At 45.0% G+C, this 13,806-nt stretch overlaps 30 non-coding genes and 9 pseudogenes across 30 annotated transcripts; all 39 read right to left on the bottom strand.

The window, feature by feature from the left end:
- Positions 1-197: 197 nt before the first annotated feature.
- LOC145079275 (5S ribosomal RNA) lies at positions 198-316 on the bottom strand. Its single transcript, XR_013694795.1, has one exon. It is a non-coding gene; the product is annotated as a 5S ribosomal RNA (ribosomal RNA).
- A 233-nt stretch (positions 317-549) lies between these two features.
- On the bottom strand, positions 550-668 carry LOC145073981 (5S ribosomal RNA). Its single transcript, XR_013691635.1, has one exon. It is a non-coding gene; the product is annotated as a 5S ribosomal RNA (ribosomal RNA).
- Positions 669-903: 235 nt separating this feature from the next.
- On the bottom strand, positions 904-1,022 carry LOC145080367 (5S ribosomal RNA; annotated as a pseudogene).
- Positions 1,023-1,252: 230 nt separating this feature from the next.
- On the bottom strand, positions 1,253-1,371 carry LOC145079167 (5S ribosomal RNA). The gene has a single exon (XR_013694688.1). It is a non-coding gene; the product is annotated as a 5S ribosomal RNA (ribosomal RNA).
- Positions 1,372-1,604: 233 nt separating this feature from the next.
- On the bottom strand, positions 1,605-1,723 carry LOC145078761 (5S ribosomal RNA). The gene has a single exon (XR_013694294.1). It is a non-coding gene; the product is annotated as a 5S ribosomal RNA (ribosomal RNA).
- Positions 1,724-1,953: 230 nt separating this feature from the next.
- On the bottom strand, positions 1,954-2,072 carry LOC145078646 (5S ribosomal RNA). Its single transcript, XR_013694184.1, has one exon. It is a non-coding gene; the product is annotated as a 5S ribosomal RNA (ribosomal RNA).
- Positions 2,073-2,315: 243 nt separating this feature from the next.
- On the bottom strand, positions 2,316-2,434 carry LOC145078839 (5S ribosomal RNA). Its single transcript, XR_013694370.1, has one exon. It is a non-coding gene; the product is annotated as a 5S ribosomal RNA (ribosomal RNA).
- Positions 2,435-2,666: 232 nt separating this feature from the next.
- Positions 2,667-2,785, bottom strand: LOC145078790 (5S ribosomal RNA). The gene has a single exon (XR_013694322.1). It is a non-coding gene; the product is annotated as a 5S ribosomal RNA (ribosomal RNA).
- Positions 2,786-3,017: 232 nt separating this feature from the next.
- Positions 3,018-3,136, bottom strand: LOC145078879 (5S ribosomal RNA). The gene has a single exon (XR_013694408.1). It is a non-coding gene; the product is annotated as a 5S ribosomal RNA (ribosomal RNA).
- A 233-nt stretch (positions 3,137-3,369) lies between these two features.
- Positions 3,370-3,488, bottom strand: LOC145073975 (5S ribosomal RNA). The gene has a single exon (XR_013691631.1). It is a non-coding gene; the product is annotated as a 5S ribosomal RNA (ribosomal RNA).
- A 234-nt stretch (positions 3,489-3,722) lies between these two features.
- LOC145080365 (5S ribosomal RNA) lies at positions 3,723-3,841 on the bottom strand (annotated as a pseudogene).
- Positions 3,842-4,071: 230 nt separating this feature from the next.
- On the bottom strand, positions 4,072-4,190 carry LOC145079165 (5S ribosomal RNA). Its single transcript, XR_013694686.1, has one exon. It is a non-coding gene; the product is annotated as a 5S ribosomal RNA (ribosomal RNA).
- Positions 4,191-4,423: 233 nt separating this feature from the next.
- Positions 4,424-4,542, bottom strand: LOC145078760 (5S ribosomal RNA). Its single transcript, XR_013694292.1, has one exon. It is a non-coding gene; the product is annotated as a 5S ribosomal RNA (ribosomal RNA).
- A 233-nt stretch (positions 4,543-4,775) lies between these two features.
- LOC145075660 (5S ribosomal RNA) lies at positions 4,776-4,894 on the bottom strand. The gene has a single exon (XR_013692484.1). It is a non-coding gene; the product is annotated as a 5S ribosomal RNA (ribosomal RNA).
- Positions 4,895-5,134: 240 nt separating this feature from the next.
- Positions 5,135-5,253, bottom strand: LOC145078838 (5S ribosomal RNA). The gene has a single exon (XR_013694369.1). It is a non-coding gene; the product is annotated as a 5S ribosomal RNA (ribosomal RNA).
- Positions 5,254-5,486: 233 nt separating this feature from the next.
- LOC145078788 (5S ribosomal RNA) lies at positions 5,487-5,605 on the bottom strand. Its single transcript, XR_013694320.1, has one exon. It is a non-coding gene; the product is annotated as a 5S ribosomal RNA (ribosomal RNA).
- A 232-nt stretch (positions 5,606-5,837) lies between these two features.
- On the bottom strand, positions 5,838-5,956 carry LOC145079274 (5S ribosomal RNA). The gene has a single exon (XR_013694794.1). It is a non-coding gene; the product is annotated as a 5S ribosomal RNA (ribosomal RNA).
- A 233-nt stretch (positions 5,957-6,189) lies between these two features.
- Positions 6,190-6,308, bottom strand: LOC145073967 (5S ribosomal RNA). The gene has a single exon (XR_013691627.1). It is a non-coding gene; the product is annotated as a 5S ribosomal RNA (ribosomal RNA).
- Positions 6,309-6,543: 235 nt separating this feature from the next.
- Positions 6,544-6,662, bottom strand: LOC145080364 (5S ribosomal RNA; annotated as a pseudogene).
- A 230-nt stretch (positions 6,663-6,892) lies between these two features.
- Positions 6,893-7,011, bottom strand: LOC145079346 (5S ribosomal RNA). Its single transcript, XR_013694867.1, has one exon. It is a non-coding gene; the product is annotated as a 5S ribosomal RNA (ribosomal RNA).
- Positions 7,012-7,244: 233 nt separating this feature from the next.
- Positions 7,245-7,363, bottom strand: LOC145078759 (5S ribosomal RNA). The gene has a single exon (XR_013694291.1). It is a non-coding gene; the product is annotated as a 5S ribosomal RNA (ribosomal RNA).
- Positions 7,364-7,595: 232 nt separating this feature from the next.
- LOC145078645 (5S ribosomal RNA) lies at positions 7,596-7,714 on the bottom strand. Its single transcript, XR_013694183.1, has one exon. It is a non-coding gene; the product is annotated as a 5S ribosomal RNA (ribosomal RNA).
- A 243-nt stretch (positions 7,715-7,957) lies between these two features.
- Positions 7,958-8,076, bottom strand: LOC145078949 (5S ribosomal RNA). Its single transcript, XR_013694480.1, has one exon. It is a non-coding gene; the product is annotated as a 5S ribosomal RNA (ribosomal RNA).
- A 231-nt stretch (positions 8,077-8,307) lies between these two features.
- On the bottom strand, positions 8,308-8,426 carry LOC145078787 (5S ribosomal RNA). The gene has a single exon (XR_013694319.1). It is a non-coding gene; the product is annotated as a 5S ribosomal RNA (ribosomal RNA).
- Positions 8,427-8,658: 232 nt separating this feature from the next.
- On the bottom strand, positions 8,659-8,777 carry LOC145079273 (5S ribosomal RNA). Its single transcript, XR_013694792.1, has one exon. It is a non-coding gene; the product is annotated as a 5S ribosomal RNA (ribosomal RNA).
- Positions 8,778-9,010: 233 nt separating this feature from the next.
- On the bottom strand, positions 9,011-9,129 carry LOC145073961 (5S ribosomal RNA). Its single transcript, XR_013691624.1, has one exon. It is a non-coding gene; the product is annotated as a 5S ribosomal RNA (ribosomal RNA).
- Positions 9,130-9,364: 235 nt separating this feature from the next.
- On the bottom strand, positions 9,365-9,483 carry LOC145080363 (5S ribosomal RNA; annotated as a pseudogene).
- Positions 9,484-9,724: 241 nt separating this feature from the next.
- LOC145078640 (5S ribosomal RNA) lies at positions 9,725-9,843 on the bottom strand. Its single transcript, XR_013694178.1, has one exon. It is a non-coding gene; the product is annotated as a 5S ribosomal RNA (ribosomal RNA).
- Positions 9,844-10,074: 231 nt separating this feature from the next.
- LOC145079561 (5S ribosomal RNA) lies at positions 10,075-10,193 on the bottom strand (annotated as a pseudogene).
- Positions 10,194-10,424: 231 nt separating this feature from the next.
- Positions 10,425-10,543, bottom strand: LOC145079482 (5S ribosomal RNA). Its single transcript, XR_013694993.1, has one exon. It is a non-coding gene; the product is annotated as a 5S ribosomal RNA (ribosomal RNA).
- Positions 10,544-10,776: 233 nt separating this feature from the next.
- On the bottom strand, positions 10,777-10,895 carry LOC145077409 (5S ribosomal RNA). Its single transcript, XR_013693159.1, has one exon. It is a non-coding gene; the product is annotated as a 5S ribosomal RNA (ribosomal RNA).
- A 235-nt stretch (positions 10,896-11,130) lies between these two features.
- Positions 11,131-11,249, bottom strand: LOC145080458 (5S ribosomal RNA; annotated as a pseudogene).
- A 243-nt stretch (positions 11,250-11,492) lies between these two features.
- LOC145078639 (5S ribosomal RNA) lies at positions 11,493-11,611 on the bottom strand. The gene has a single exon (XR_013694177.1). It is a non-coding gene; the product is annotated as a 5S ribosomal RNA (ribosomal RNA).
- A 231-nt stretch (positions 11,612-11,842) lies between these two features.
- LOC145079560 (5S ribosomal RNA) lies at positions 11,843-11,961 on the bottom strand (annotated as a pseudogene).
- A 231-nt stretch (positions 11,962-12,192) lies between these two features.
- LOC145079544 (5S ribosomal RNA) lies at positions 12,193-12,311 on the bottom strand (annotated as a pseudogene).
- A 233-nt stretch (positions 12,312-12,544) lies between these two features.
- On the bottom strand, positions 12,545-12,663 carry LOC145077398 (5S ribosomal RNA). Its single transcript, XR_013693149.1, has one exon. It is a non-coding gene; the product is annotated as a 5S ribosomal RNA (ribosomal RNA).
- A 234-nt stretch (positions 12,664-12,897) lies between these two features.
- On the bottom strand, positions 12,898-13,016 carry LOC145080457 (5S ribosomal RNA; annotated as a pseudogene).
- A 231-nt stretch (positions 13,017-13,247) lies between these two features.
- LOC145079164 (5S ribosomal RNA) lies at positions 13,248-13,366 on the bottom strand. Its single transcript, XR_013694685.1, has one exon. It is a non-coding gene; the product is annotated as a 5S ribosomal RNA (ribosomal RNA).
- A 232-nt stretch (positions 13,367-13,598) lies between these two features.
- On the bottom strand, positions 13,599-13,717 carry LOC145075059 (5S ribosomal RNA). Its single transcript, XR_013692283.1, has one exon. It is a non-coding gene; the product is annotated as a 5S ribosomal RNA (ribosomal RNA).
- Between the last annotated feature and the right edge of the window lie 89 nt (positions 13,718-13,806).

Here is a 13,806-nt window from a genome sequence, read left to right as displayed (position 1 = left end):
CAAGACGCAGAACCTTCTTTGTTTTGGTACGCGGGGCGTGGGATCCACGTGACCGATCGGCTCCGTTCCAAAAATACGAAAACCATCAACCATAAACCGGAAGGCACCCGAGCATAGAAATAGCAAGAAAGAAAGGATAAAAAACCAAAAAACCGCACGTAAAATGTAAAAAACAATGCAAACGGACAACGAAAAAGAGGGTGCAACACGAGCACATCCCAGGGGGTCACCCATCCTTGTACTACTCTCGCCCAAGCACGCTTAACTGCGGAGTTCTGATGGGATTCGGTGCATTAGTGCTGGTGTGATAGCACACGAAATACTATCCATGTTTATTGCTTTTATGTGTTACAAGACGCAGAGCCTACTTTGTTTTGGTACGCGGGGCGTGGGACCCATGTGACCGATTGGCTCCGTTCCAAAAATACGAAAACCATCAACCATGAACCGGAGGGCACCCGAGCATAGAAATAGCAAGAAAGAAAGGAAAAAAACCAAAAAACCACACGTAAAATGTAAAAAGAAAACGCAAACGGACAACGAAAAAGGGGGGTGCAACACGAGGATTTCCCAGGGGGTCACCAATCCTAGTACTACTCTCGCCCAAGCACCCTTAACTGCGGAGTTCTGATGGGATCCGGTGCATTAGTGCTGTTATGATCACACCCAAAATAATATCCATGTTTATTGCTTTTATGTGTTACAAGACGCATAATCTCCTTTGTTTTTGTACGCGGGGCGTGGGATCCACGTGACCGATCGGCTCCGTTCCAAAAATACGAAAACCATCAACCATTAACCGGAAGGCACCCGAGCATATAAATAGCCAGAAAGAAAAGAAAAAAAAAACGAAAAACCGCATGTAAAATGTAAAAAAAAAAATGTAAACGGACAACGAAAAAGAGGGTGCAACATGAGGACTTCCCAGGGGGTCACCCATCCTTGAACTAATCTCGCCCAAGCACGCTTAACTGCGGAGTTCTGATCGGATTCGATGCATTAGTACTAATATGATCGCACCCGAAATACTATCCATGTTTATTGCTTTTATGTTTTACCAGACGCATAATCTCCTTTGTTTTGGTACGCGGGGCGTGGGACCTACGTGACTGATCGGCTCCGTTCCAAAAATACGAAAACCATCAACCATGAACCGGAGGGCACCCGAGCATACAAATAGCAAGAAAGAATGGAAAAAAACCAAAAAACCGCACGTAAAATGTAAAAAAACGCAAACGGACAACGTAAAACGAGGGTGCAAAACGAGGACTTCCCAGGGGGTCACCAATCCAAGTACTACTCTCGCCAAAGCACACTTAACTGCGGAGTTCTGATGGGATCCGGTGCATTAGTGCTGTTATGATCACACCCAAAATAATATCCATGTTTATTGCTTTTATGTGTTACAAGACGCATAAACTCCTTTGTTTTTGTACGCGGGGCGTGGGATCCACGTGACCGATCGGCTCCGTTCCAAAAATACGAAAACCATCAACCATAAACCGGAAGGCACCCGAGCATAGAAATAGACAGAAAGAAAGGAAAAAAAAACCAAAAAACCGCACGTAAAATGTTAAAAAAAATGCAAACGGACAACGAAAAAGAGGGTGCAACACGAGCACTTCCCAGGGGGTCACCCATCCTTGTACAACTCTCGCCCAAGCACGCTTAACTGCAGAGTTCTGATGGGATTCAGTGCATTAGTGCTGGTATGATCGCACACGAAATACTAACCATGTTTATTGCTTTTATGTGTTACAAGACGCATAACCTTCTTTGTTTTGGTACGCGGGGCGTGGGACCCATGTGACCGATCGGCTCAGTTCCAAAAATACGAAAACCATGAACCATGAACCGGAGGGCACCCGAGCATAGAAATAGCAAGAAAGAAAGGAAAAAAAAAAACCGCACATAAAATGTAAAAAAAAAACGCAAACGGACAAACTAAAAAGGGTGGTGCAACACGAGGACTTCCCAGGGGGTCACCAATCCTAGTACTACTCTCGCCCAAGCACGCTTAACTGCGGAGGTTTGATGGGATCCGGTGCATTAGTGCTGGTATGATTGCTCCCGAAATACTATTCATGTTCATTGCTTTTATGTGTTACCAGAGGCGGCAGAACTTCCTTTATTTTGGTACGCGGGGCGTGGGACCTACGTGACTGATCGGCTCCGTTCCAAAAATACGAAAACCATCAACCATGAACCGGAGGGCACCCGAGCATAGAAATAGCAAGAAAGAAAGGAAAAAAAAACCAAAAAACCGCACGTAAAATGTAAAAAAAAAACGCAAACGGACAACGAAAAAGGGGGGGGGGGTGCAACACGAGGACTTCCCAGGGGGTCATCCATCCTAGTACTACTCTCGCCGAAGCACGCTTAACTGCGGAGTTTTGATGGGATCCGGTGCATTAGTGCTGTTATGATCACACCCAAAATAATATTCATGTTTATTGCTTTTATGTGTTACAAGATGCAGAATCTCCTTTGTTTTTGTACGCGGGGCGTGGGATCCACGTGACCGATCGGCTCCGTTCCAAAAATACGAAAACCATCAACCATAAACTGGAAGGCACCCGAGCTTAGAAATAGCCCGAAAGAAAAGAAAAAAACAAAAAAACAGCACGTATAATGTAAAAAAAAAATGCAAACGGACAACGAAAAAGAGGGTGCAACACGAGCACTTCCAAGGGGGTCACCCATCCTTGTACTAATCTTGCCCAAGCACGCTTAACTGCGGAGTTCTGATGGGATTCGGTGCATTAGTGCTGGTATGATCGCACACGAAATACTATCCATGTTTATTGCTTTTATGTGTTACAAGACGCAGAACCTTCTTTGTTTTGGTACGCGGGGCGTGGGATCCACGTGACCGATCGGCTCCGTTCCAAAAATACGAAAACCATCAACCATAAACCGGAAGGCACCCGAGCATAGAAATAGCAAGAAAGAAAGGATAAAAAACCAAAAAACCGCACGTAAAATGTAAAAAACAATGCAAACGGACAACGAAAAAGAGGGTGCAACACGAGCACATCCCAGGGGGTCACCCATCCTGGTACTACTCTCGCCCAAGCACGCTTAACTGCGGAGTTCTGATGGGATTCGGTGCATTAGTGCTGGTGTGATAGCACACGAAATACTATCCATGTTTATTGCTTTTATGTGTTACAAGACGCAGAGCCTACTTTGTTTTGGTACGCGGGGCGTGGGACCCATGTGACCGATTGGCTCCGTTCCAAAAATACGAAAACCATCAACCATGAACCGGAGGGCACCCGAGCATAGAAATAGCAAGAAAGAAAGGAAAAAAACCAAAAAACCACACGTAAAATGTAAAAAGAAAACGCAAACGGACAACGAAAAAGGGGGGTGCAACACGAGGATTTCCCAGGGGGTCACCAATCCTAGTACTACTCTCGCCCAAGCACCCTTAACTGCGGAGTTCTGATGGGATCCGGTGCATTAGTGCTGTTATGATCACACCCAAAATAATATCCATGTTTATTGCTTTTATGTGTTACAAGACGCATAATCTCCTTTGTTTTTGTACGCGGGGCGTGGGATCCACGTGACCGATCGGCTCCGTTCCAAAAATACGAAAACCATCAACCATTAACCGGAAGGCACCCGAGCATATAAATAGCCAGAAAGAAAAGAAAAAAAAAACGAAAAACCGCACGTAAAATGTAAAAAAAAAATGCAAACGGACAACGAAAAAGAGGGTGCAACATGAGGACTTCCCAGGGGGTCACCCATCCTTGAACTAATCTCGCCCAAGCACGCTTAACTGCGGAGTTCTGATCGGATTCGATGCATTAGTACTAATATGATCGCACCCGAAATACTATCCATGTTTATTGCTTTTATGTTTTACCAGACGCATAATCTCCTTTGTTTTGGTACGCGGGGCGTGGGACCTACGTGACTGATCGGCTCCGTTCCAAAAATACGAAAACCATCAACCATGAACCGGAGGGCACCCGAGCATACAAATAGAAAGAAAGAATGGAAAAAAACCAAAAAACCGCACGTAAAATGTAAAAAAACGCAAACGGACAACGAAAAACGAGGGTGCAAAACGAGGACTTCCCAGGGGGTCACCAATCCAAGTACTACTCTCGCCAAAGCACACTTAACTGCGGAGTTCTGATGGGATCCGGTGCATTAGTGCTGTTATGATCACACCCAAAATAATATCCATGTTTATTGCTTTTATGTGTTACAAGACGCATAAACTCCTTTGTTTTTGTACGCGGGGCGTGGGATCCACGTGACCGATCGGCTCCGTTCCAAAAATACGAAAACCATCAACCATAAACCGGAAGGCACCCGAGCATAGAAATAGACAGAAAGAAAGGAAAAAAAAACCAAAAAACCGCACGTAAAATGTTAAAAAAAATGCAAACGGACAATGAAAAAGAGGGTGCAACACGAGCACTTCCCAGGGGGTCACCCATCCTTGTACAACTCTCGCCCAAGCACGCTTAACTGCAGAGTTCTGATGGGATTCAGTGCATTAGTGCTGGTATGATCGCACACGAAATACTAACCATGTTTATTGCTTTTATGTGTTACAAGACGCATAACCTTCTTTGTTTTGGTACGCGGGGCGTGGGACCCATGTGACCGATCGGCTCAGTTCCAAAAATACGAAAACCATGAACCATGAACCGGAGGGCACCCGAGCATAGAAATAGCAAGAAAGAAAGGAAAAAAAAAAACCGCACATAAAATGTAAAAAAAAAAAAACGCAAACGGACAAACTAAAAAGGGGGGTGCAACACGAGGACTTCCCAGGGGGTCACCAATCCTAGTACTACTCTCGCCCAAGCACGCTTAACTGCGGAGGTTTGATGGGATCCGGTGCATTAGTGCTGGTATGATTGCTCCCGAAATACTATTCATGTTCATTGCTTTTATGTGTTACCAGAGGCGGCAGAACTTCCTTTATTTTGGTACGCGGGGCGTGGGACCTACGTGACTGATCGGCTCCGTTCCAAAAATATGAAAACCATCAACCATGAACCGGAGGGCACCCGAGCATAGAAATAGCAAGAAAGAAAGGAAAAAAAAACCAAAAAACCGCACGTAAAATGTAAAAAAAAAACGCAAACAGACAACGAAAAAGGGGGGGGTGCAACACGAGGACTTCCCAGGGGGTCATCCATCCTAGTACTACTCTCGCCGAAGCACGCTTAACTGCGGAGTTTTGATGGGATCCGGTGCATTAGTGCTGTTATGATCACACCCAAAATAATATCCATGTTTATTGCTTTTATGTGTTACAAGATGCAGAATCTCCTTTGTTTTTGTACGCGGGGCGTGGGATCCACGTGACCGATCGGCTCCGTTCCAAAAATACGAAAACCATCAACCATAAACTGGAAGGCACCCGAGCTTAGAAATAGCCCGAAAGAAAAGAAAAAAACAAAAAAACAGCACGTATAATGTAAAAAAAAAAATGCAAACGGACAACGAAAAAGAGGGTGCAACACGAGCACTTCCAAGGGGGTCACCCATCCTTGTACTAATCTTGCCCAAGCACGCTTAACTGCGGAGTTCTGATGGGATTCGGTGCATTAGTGCTGGTATGATCGCACACGAAATACTATCCATGTTTATTGCTTTTATGTGTTACAAGACGCAGAATTTTCTTTGTTTTGGTACGCGGGGCGTGGGATCCACGTGACCGATCGGCTCCGTTCCAAAAATACGAAAACCATCAACCATAAACCGGAAGGCACCCGAGCATAGAAATAGCAAGAAAGAAAGGATAAAAAACCAAAAAACCGCACGTAAAATGTAAAAAACAATGCAAACGGACAACGAAAAAGAGGGTGCAACACGAGCACATCCCAGGGGGTCACCCATCCTTGTACTACTCTCGCCCAAGCACGCTTAACTGCGGAGTTCTGATGGGATTCGGTGCATTAGTGCTGGTGTGATAGCACACGAAATACTATCCATGTTTATTGCTTTTATGTGTTACAAGACGCAGAGCCTACTTTGTTTTGGTACGCGGGGCGTGGGACCCATGTGACCGATTGGCTCCGTTCCAAAAATACGAAAACCATCAACCATGAACCGGAGGGCACCCGAGCATAGAAATAGCAAGAAAGAAAGGAAAAAAACCAAAAAACCACACGTAAAATGTAAAAAGAAAACGCAAACGGACAACGAAAAAGGGGGGTGCAACACGAGGATTTCCCAGGGGGTCACCAATCCTAGTACTACTCTCGCCCAAGCACCCTTAACTGCGGAGTTCTGATGGGATCCGGTGCATTAGTGCTGTTATGATCACACCCAAAATAATATCCATGTTTATTGCTTTTATGTGTTACAAGACGCATAATCTCCTTTGTTTTTGTACGCGGGGCGTGGGATCCACGTGACCGATCGGCTCCGTTCCAAAAATACGAAAACCATCAACCATTAACCGGAAGGCACCCGAGCATATAAATAGCCAGAAAGAAAAGAAAAAAAAAACGAAAAACCGCATGTAAAATGTAAAAAAAAAAATGTAAACGGACAACGAAAAAGAGGGTGCAACATGAGGACTTCCCAGGGGGTCACCCATCCTTGAACTAATCTCGCCCAAGCACGCTTAACTGCGGAGTTCTGATCGGATTCGATGCATTAGTACTAATATGATCGCACCCGAAATACTATCCATGTTTATTGCTTTTATGTTTTACCAGACGCATAATCTCCTTTGTTTTGGTACGCGGGGCGTGGGACCTACGTGACTGATCGGCTCCGTTCCAAAAATACGAAAACCATCAACCATGAACCGGAGGGCACCCGAGCATACAAATAGCAAGAAAGAATGGAAAAAAACCAAAAAACCGCACGTAAAATGTAAAAAAACGCAAACGGACAACGAAAAACGAGGGTGCAAAACGAGGACTTCCCAGGGGGTCACCAATTCAAGTACTACTCTCGCCAAAGCACACTTAACTGCGGAGTTCTGATGGGATCCGGTGCATTAGTGCTGTTATGATCACACCCAAAATAATATCCATGTTTATTGCTTTTATGTGTTACAAGACGCATAAACTCCTTTGTTTTTGTACGCGGGGCGTGGGATCCACGTGACCGATCGGCTCCGTTCCAAAAATACGAAAACCATCAACCATAAACCGGAAGGCACCCGAGCATAGAAATAGACAGAAAGAAAGGAAAAAAAAACCAAAAAACCGCACGTAAAATGTTAAAAAAAATGCAAACGGACAACGAAAAAGAGGGTGCAACACGAGCACTTCCCAGGGGGTCACCCATCCTTGTACAACTCTCGCCCAAGCACGCTTAACTGCAGAGTTCTGATGGGATTCAGTGCATTAGTGCTGGTATGATCGCACACGAAATACTAACCATGTTTATTGCTTTTATGTGTTACAAGACGCATAACCTTCTTTGTTTTGGTACGCGGGGCGTGGGACCCATGTGACCGATCGGCTCAGTTCCAAAAATACGAAAACCATGAACCATGAACTGGAGGGCACCCGAGCATAGAAATAGCAAGAAAGAAAGGAAAAAAAAAACCGCACATAAAATGTAAAAAAAAAAAAACGCAAACGGACAAACTAAAAAGGGTGGTGCAACACGAGGACTTCCCAGGGGGTCACCAATCCTAGTACTACTCTCGCCCAAGCACGCTTAACTGCGGAGGTTTGATGGGATCCGGTGCATTAGTGCTGGTATGATTGCTCCCGAAATACTATTCATGTTCATTGCTTTTATGTGTTACCAGAGGCGGCAGAACTTCCTTTATTTTGGTACGCGGGGCGTGGGACCTACGTGACTGATCGGCTCCGTTCCAAAAATACGAAAACCATCAACCATGAACCGGAGGGCACCCGAGCATAGAAATAGCAAGAAAGAAAGGAAAAAAAAACCAAAAAACCGCACGTAAAATGTAAAAAAAAAACGCAAACGGACAACGAAAAAGGGGGGGGGGGTGCAACACGAGGACTTCCCAGGGGGTCATCCATCTTAGTACTACTCTCGCCGAAGCACGCTTAACTGCGGAGTTTTGATGGGATCCGGTGCATTAGTGCTGTTATGATCACACCCAAAATAATATCCATGTTTATTGCTTTTATGTGTTACAAGATGCAGAATCTCCTTTGTTTTTGTACGCGGGGCGTGGGATCCACGTGACCGATCGGCTCCGTTCCAAAAATACGAAAACCATCAACCATAAACTGGAAGGCACCCGAGCTTAGAAATAGCCCGAAAGAAAAGAAAAAAACAAAAAAACAGCACGTATAATGTAAAAAAAAATGCAAACGGACAACGAAAAAGAGGGTGCAACACGAGCACTTCCAAGGGGGTCACCCATCCTTGTACTAATCTTGCCCAAGCACGCTTAACTGCGGAGTTCTGATGGGATTCGGTGCATTAGTGCTGGTATGATCGCACACGAAATACTATCCATGTTTATTGCTTTTATGTGTTACAAGACGCAGAACCTTCTTTGTTTTGGTACGCGGGGCGTGGGATCCACGTGACCGATCGGCTCCGTTCCAAAAATACGAAAACCATCAACCATAAACCGGAAGGCACCCGAGCATAGAAATAGCAAGAAAGAAAGGATAAAAAACCAAAAAACCGCACGTAAAATGTAAAAAACAATGCAAACGGACAACGAAAAAGAGGGTGCAACACGAGCACATCCCAGGGGGTCACCCATCCTTGTACTACTCTCGCCCAAGCACGCTTAACTGCGGAGTTCTGATGGGATTCGGTGCATTAGTGCTGGTGTGATAGCACACGAAATACTATCCATGTTTATTGCTTTTATGTGTTACAAGACGCAGAGCCTACTTTGTTTTGGTACGCGGGGCGTGGGACCCATGTGACCGATTGGCTCCGTTCCAAAAATACGAAAACCATCAACCATGAACCGGAGGGCACCCGAGCATAGAAATAGCAAGAAAGAAAGGAAAAAAACCAAAAAACCACACGTAAAATGTAAAAAGAAAACGCAAACGGACAACGAAAAAGGGGGGTGCAACACGAGGATTTCCCAGGGGGTCACCAATCCTAGTACTACTCTCGCCCAAGCACCCTTAACTGCGGAGTTCTGATGGGATCCGGTGCATTAGTGCTGTTATGATCACACCCAAAATAATATCCATGTTTATTGCTTTTATGTGTTACAAGACGCATAATCTCCTTTGTTTTTGTACGCGGGGCGTGGGATCCACGTGACCGATCGGCTCCGTTCCAAAAATACGAAAACCATCAACCATTAACCGGAAGGCACCCGAGCATATAAATAGCCAGAAAGAAAAGAAAAAAAAAACGAAAAACCGCATGTAAAATGTAAAAAAAAAAATGTAAACGGACAACGAAAAAGAGGGTGCAACATGAGGACTTCCCAGGGGGTCACCCATCCTTGAACTAATCTCGCCCAAGCACGCTTAACTGCGGAGTTCTGATCGGATTCGATGCATTAGTACTAATATGATCGCACCCGAAATACTATCCATGTTTATTGCTTTTATGTTTTACCAGACGCATAATCTCCTTTGTTTTGGTACGCGGGGCGTGGGACCTACGTGACTGATCGGCTCCGTTCCAAAAATACGAAAACCATCAACCATGAACCGGAGGGCACCCGAGCATAGAAATAGCAAGAAAGAAAGGAAAAAAAAAACCAAAAAACCGCACGTAAAATGTAAAAAAAAAAACGCAAACGGACAACGAAAAAGGGGGGGGGGTGCAACACGAGGACTTCCCAGGGGGTCATCCATCCTAGTACTACTCTCGCCCAAGCACGCTTAACTGCGGAGTTTTGATGGGATCAGGTGCATTAGTGCTGTTATGATCACACCCAAAATAATATCCATGTTTATTGCTTTTATGTGTTACAAGATGCAGAATCTCCTTTGTTTTTGTACGCGGGGCGTGGGATCCACGTGACCGATCGGCTCCGTTCCAAAAATACGAAAACCATCAACCATAAACCGGAAGGCACCCGAGCTTAGAAATAGCCCAAAAGAAAAGAAAAAAACCAAAAAACAGCACGTATAATGTAAAAAAAAATGCAAACGGACAACGAAAAAGAGGGTGCAACACGAGCACTTCCAAGGGGGTCACGCATCCTTGTACTAATCCTGCCCAAGCACGCTTAACTGCGGAGTTCTGATGGGATTCGGTGCATTAGTGCTGGTATGATCGCACACGAAATACTATCCATGTTTATTGCTTTTATGTGTTACAAGACGCAGAACCTTCTTTGTTTTGGTACGCGGGGCGTGGGATCCAGGTGACCGATCGGCTCCGTTCCAAAAATACGAATAACATCAACCATAAACCGGAAGGCACCCGAGCATAGAAATAGCAAGAAAGAAAGGATAAAAAACCAAAAAACCGGACGTAAAATGTAAAAAAAATGCAAACGGACAACGAAAAAGAGGGTGCAACACGAACACATCCCAGGGGGTCACCCATCCTTGTACTACTCTCGCCCAAGCACGCTTAACTGCGGAGTTCTGATGAGATTCGGTGCATTAGTGCTGGTATGATAGCACACGAAATACTATCCATGTTTATTGCTTTTATGTGTTACAATACGCAGAGCCTAGTTTGTTTTGGTACGCGGGGCGTGGGACCCATGTGACCGATCGGCTCCGTTCCAAAAATACGAAAACCATCAACCATGAACCGGAGGGCACCCGAGCATAGAAATAGCGAGAAAGAAAGGAAAAAAACAAAAATACCGCACGTAAAATGTAAAATGAAAACGCAAACGGACAACGAAAAAGGGGGGTGCAACACGAGGATTTCCCAGGGGGTCACCAATCCTAGTACTACTCTCGCCCAAGCACGCTTAACTGCGGAGTTCTGATGGGATCCGGTGCATTAGTGTTGTTATGATCACACCCAAAATAATATCCATGTTTATTGCTTTTATGTGTTACAAGACGCATAATCTCCTTTGTTTTTGTACGCGGGGCGTGGGATCCACGTGACCGATCGGCTCCGTTCCAAAAATACGAAAACCATCAACCATAAACCGGAAGGCACCCGAGCATAGAAATAGCCAGAAAGAAAAGAAAAGAAAAACGAAAAACCGCACGTAAAATGTAAAAAAAAAAATGCAAACGGACAACGAAAAAGAGGGTGCAACATGGGGACTTCCCAGGGGGTCACCCATCCTTGAACTACTCTCGCCCAAGCACGCTTAACTGCGGAGTTCTGATCGGATTCGATGCATTAGTACTAGTATGATCGAACCCGAAATACTATCCATGTTTATTGCTTTTATGTTTTACCAGACGCATAATCTCCTTTGTTTTGGTACGCGGGGCGTGGGACCTACGTGACTGATCGGCTCCGTTCCAAAAATACGAAAACCATCAACCATGAACCGGAGGGCACCCGAGCATAGAAATAGCAAGAAAGAAAGGAAAAAAAAACCAAAAAACCGCACGTAAAATGTTAAAAAAAAAACGCAAACGGACAACGAAAAAGGGGGGGGGGGGGTGCAACACGAGGACTTCCCAGGGGGTCATCCATCCTAGTACTACTCTCGCCCAAGCACGCTTAACTGCGGAGTTTTGATGGGATCAGGTGCATTAGTGCTGTTATGATCACACCCAAAATAATATCCATGTTTATTGCTTTTATGTGTTACAAGATGCAGAATCTCCTTTGTTTTTGTACGCGGGGCGTGGGATCCACGTGACCGATCGGCTCCGTTCCAAAAATACGAAAACCATCAACCATAAACCGGAAGGCACCCGAGCTTAGAAATAGCCCGAAAGAAAAGAAAAAAACCAAAAAACAGCACGTATAATGTAAAAAAAAATGCAAACGGACAACGAAAAAGAGGGTGCAACACGAGCACTTCCAAGGGGGTCACGCATCCTTGTACTAATCCTGCCCAAGCACGCTTAACTGCGGAGTTCTGATGGGATTCGGTGCATTAGTGCTGGTATGATCGCACACGAAATACTATCCATGTTTATTGCTTTTATGTGTTACAAGACGCAGAACCTTCTTTGTTTTGGTACGCGGGGCGTGGGATCCAGGTGACCGATCGGCTCCGTTCCAAAAATACGAATAGCATCAACCATAAACCGGAAGGCACCCGAGCATAGAAATAGCAAGAAAGAAAGGATAAAAAACCAAAAAACCGGACGTAAAATGTAAAAAAAATGCAAACGGACAACGAAAAAGAGGGTGCAACACGAACACATCCCAGGGGGTCACCCATCCTTGTACTACTCACGCCCAAGCACGCTTAACTGCGGAGTTCTGATGAGATTCGGTGCATTAGTGCTGGTATGATAGCACACGAAATACTATCCATGTTTATTGCTTTTATGTGTTACAATACGCAGAGCCTAGTTTGTTTTGGTACGCGGGGCGTGGGACCCATGTGACCGATCGGCTCCGTTCCAAAAATACGAAAACCATCAACCATGAACCGGAGGGCACCCGAGCATAGAAATAGCGAGAAAGAAAGGAAAAAAACAAAAATACCGCACGTAAAATGTAAAATGAAAACGCAAACGGACAACGAAAAAGGGGGGTGCAACACGAGGATTTCCCAGGGGGTCACCAATCCTAGTACTACTCTCGCCCAAGCACGCTTAACTGCGGAGTTCTGATGGGATCCGGTGCATTAGTGTTGTTATGATCACACCCAAAATAATATCCATGTTTATTGCTTTTATGTGTTACAAGACGCATAATCTCCTTTGTTTTTGTACGCGGGGCGTGGGATCCACGTGACCGATCGGCTCCGTTCCAAAAATACGAAAACCATCAACCATAAACCGGAAGGCACCCGAGCATAGAAATAGCCAGAAAGAAAAGAAAAGAAAAACGAAAAACCGCACGTAAAATGTAAAAAAAAAATGCAAACGGACAACGAAAAAGAGGGTGCAACATGGGGACTTCCCAGGGGGTCACCCATCCTTGAACTACTCTCGCCCAAGCACGCTTAACTGCGGAGTTCTGATCGGATTCGATGCATTAGTACTAGTATGATCGAACCCGAAATACTATCCATGTTTATTGCTTTTATGTTTTACCAGACGCATAATCTCCTTTGCTTTGGTACGCGGGGCGTGGGACCTACGTGACTGATCGGCTCCGTTCCAAAAATACGAAAACCATCAACCATGAACCGGAGGGCACCCGAGCATACAAATAGCAAGAAAGAATGGAAAAAAAACCAAAAAACCGCACGTAAAATGTAAAAAAACGCAAACGGACAACGAAAAAGGAGGGTGCAAAACGAGGACTTCCCAGGGGGTCACCAATCCAAGTACTACTCTCGCCAAAGCACACTTAACTGCGGAGTTCTGATGGGATCCGGTGCATTAGTGCTGTTATGATCACACCCAAAATAATATCCATGTTTATTGCTTTTATGTGTTACAAGACGCATAAACTCCTTTGTTTTTGTACGCGGGGCGTGGGATCCACGTGACCGATCGGCTCCGTTCCAAAAATACGAAAACCATCAACCATAAACCGGAAGGCACCCGAGCATAGAAATAGACAGAAAGAAAGGAAAAAAAACCAAAAAACCGCACGTAAAATTTTAAAAAAAATGCAAACGGACAACGAAAAAGAGGGTGCAACACGAGCACTTCCCAGGGGGTCACCCATCCTTGTACAACTCTCGCCCAAGCACGCTTAACTGCGGAGTTCTGATGGGATTCGGTGCATTAGTGCTGGTATGATCGCACACGAAATACTAACCATGTTTATTGCTTTTATGTGTTACAAGACGCATAACCTTCTTTGTTTTGGAACGCGGGGCGTGTGACCCATGTGACC

This window comes from Lactuca serriola, chromosome 1 (assembly GCF_051521515.1).
Source record: "Lactuca serriola cultivar US96UC23 chromosome 1, Lser_US96UC23_V15, whole genome shotgun sequence".
NCBI lineage: Eukaryota > Viridiplantae > Streptophyta > Magnoliopsida > Asterales > Asteraceae > Lactuca > Lactuca serriola.
This window is presented reverse-complemented; position numbering and strand designations above follow the sequence as displayed.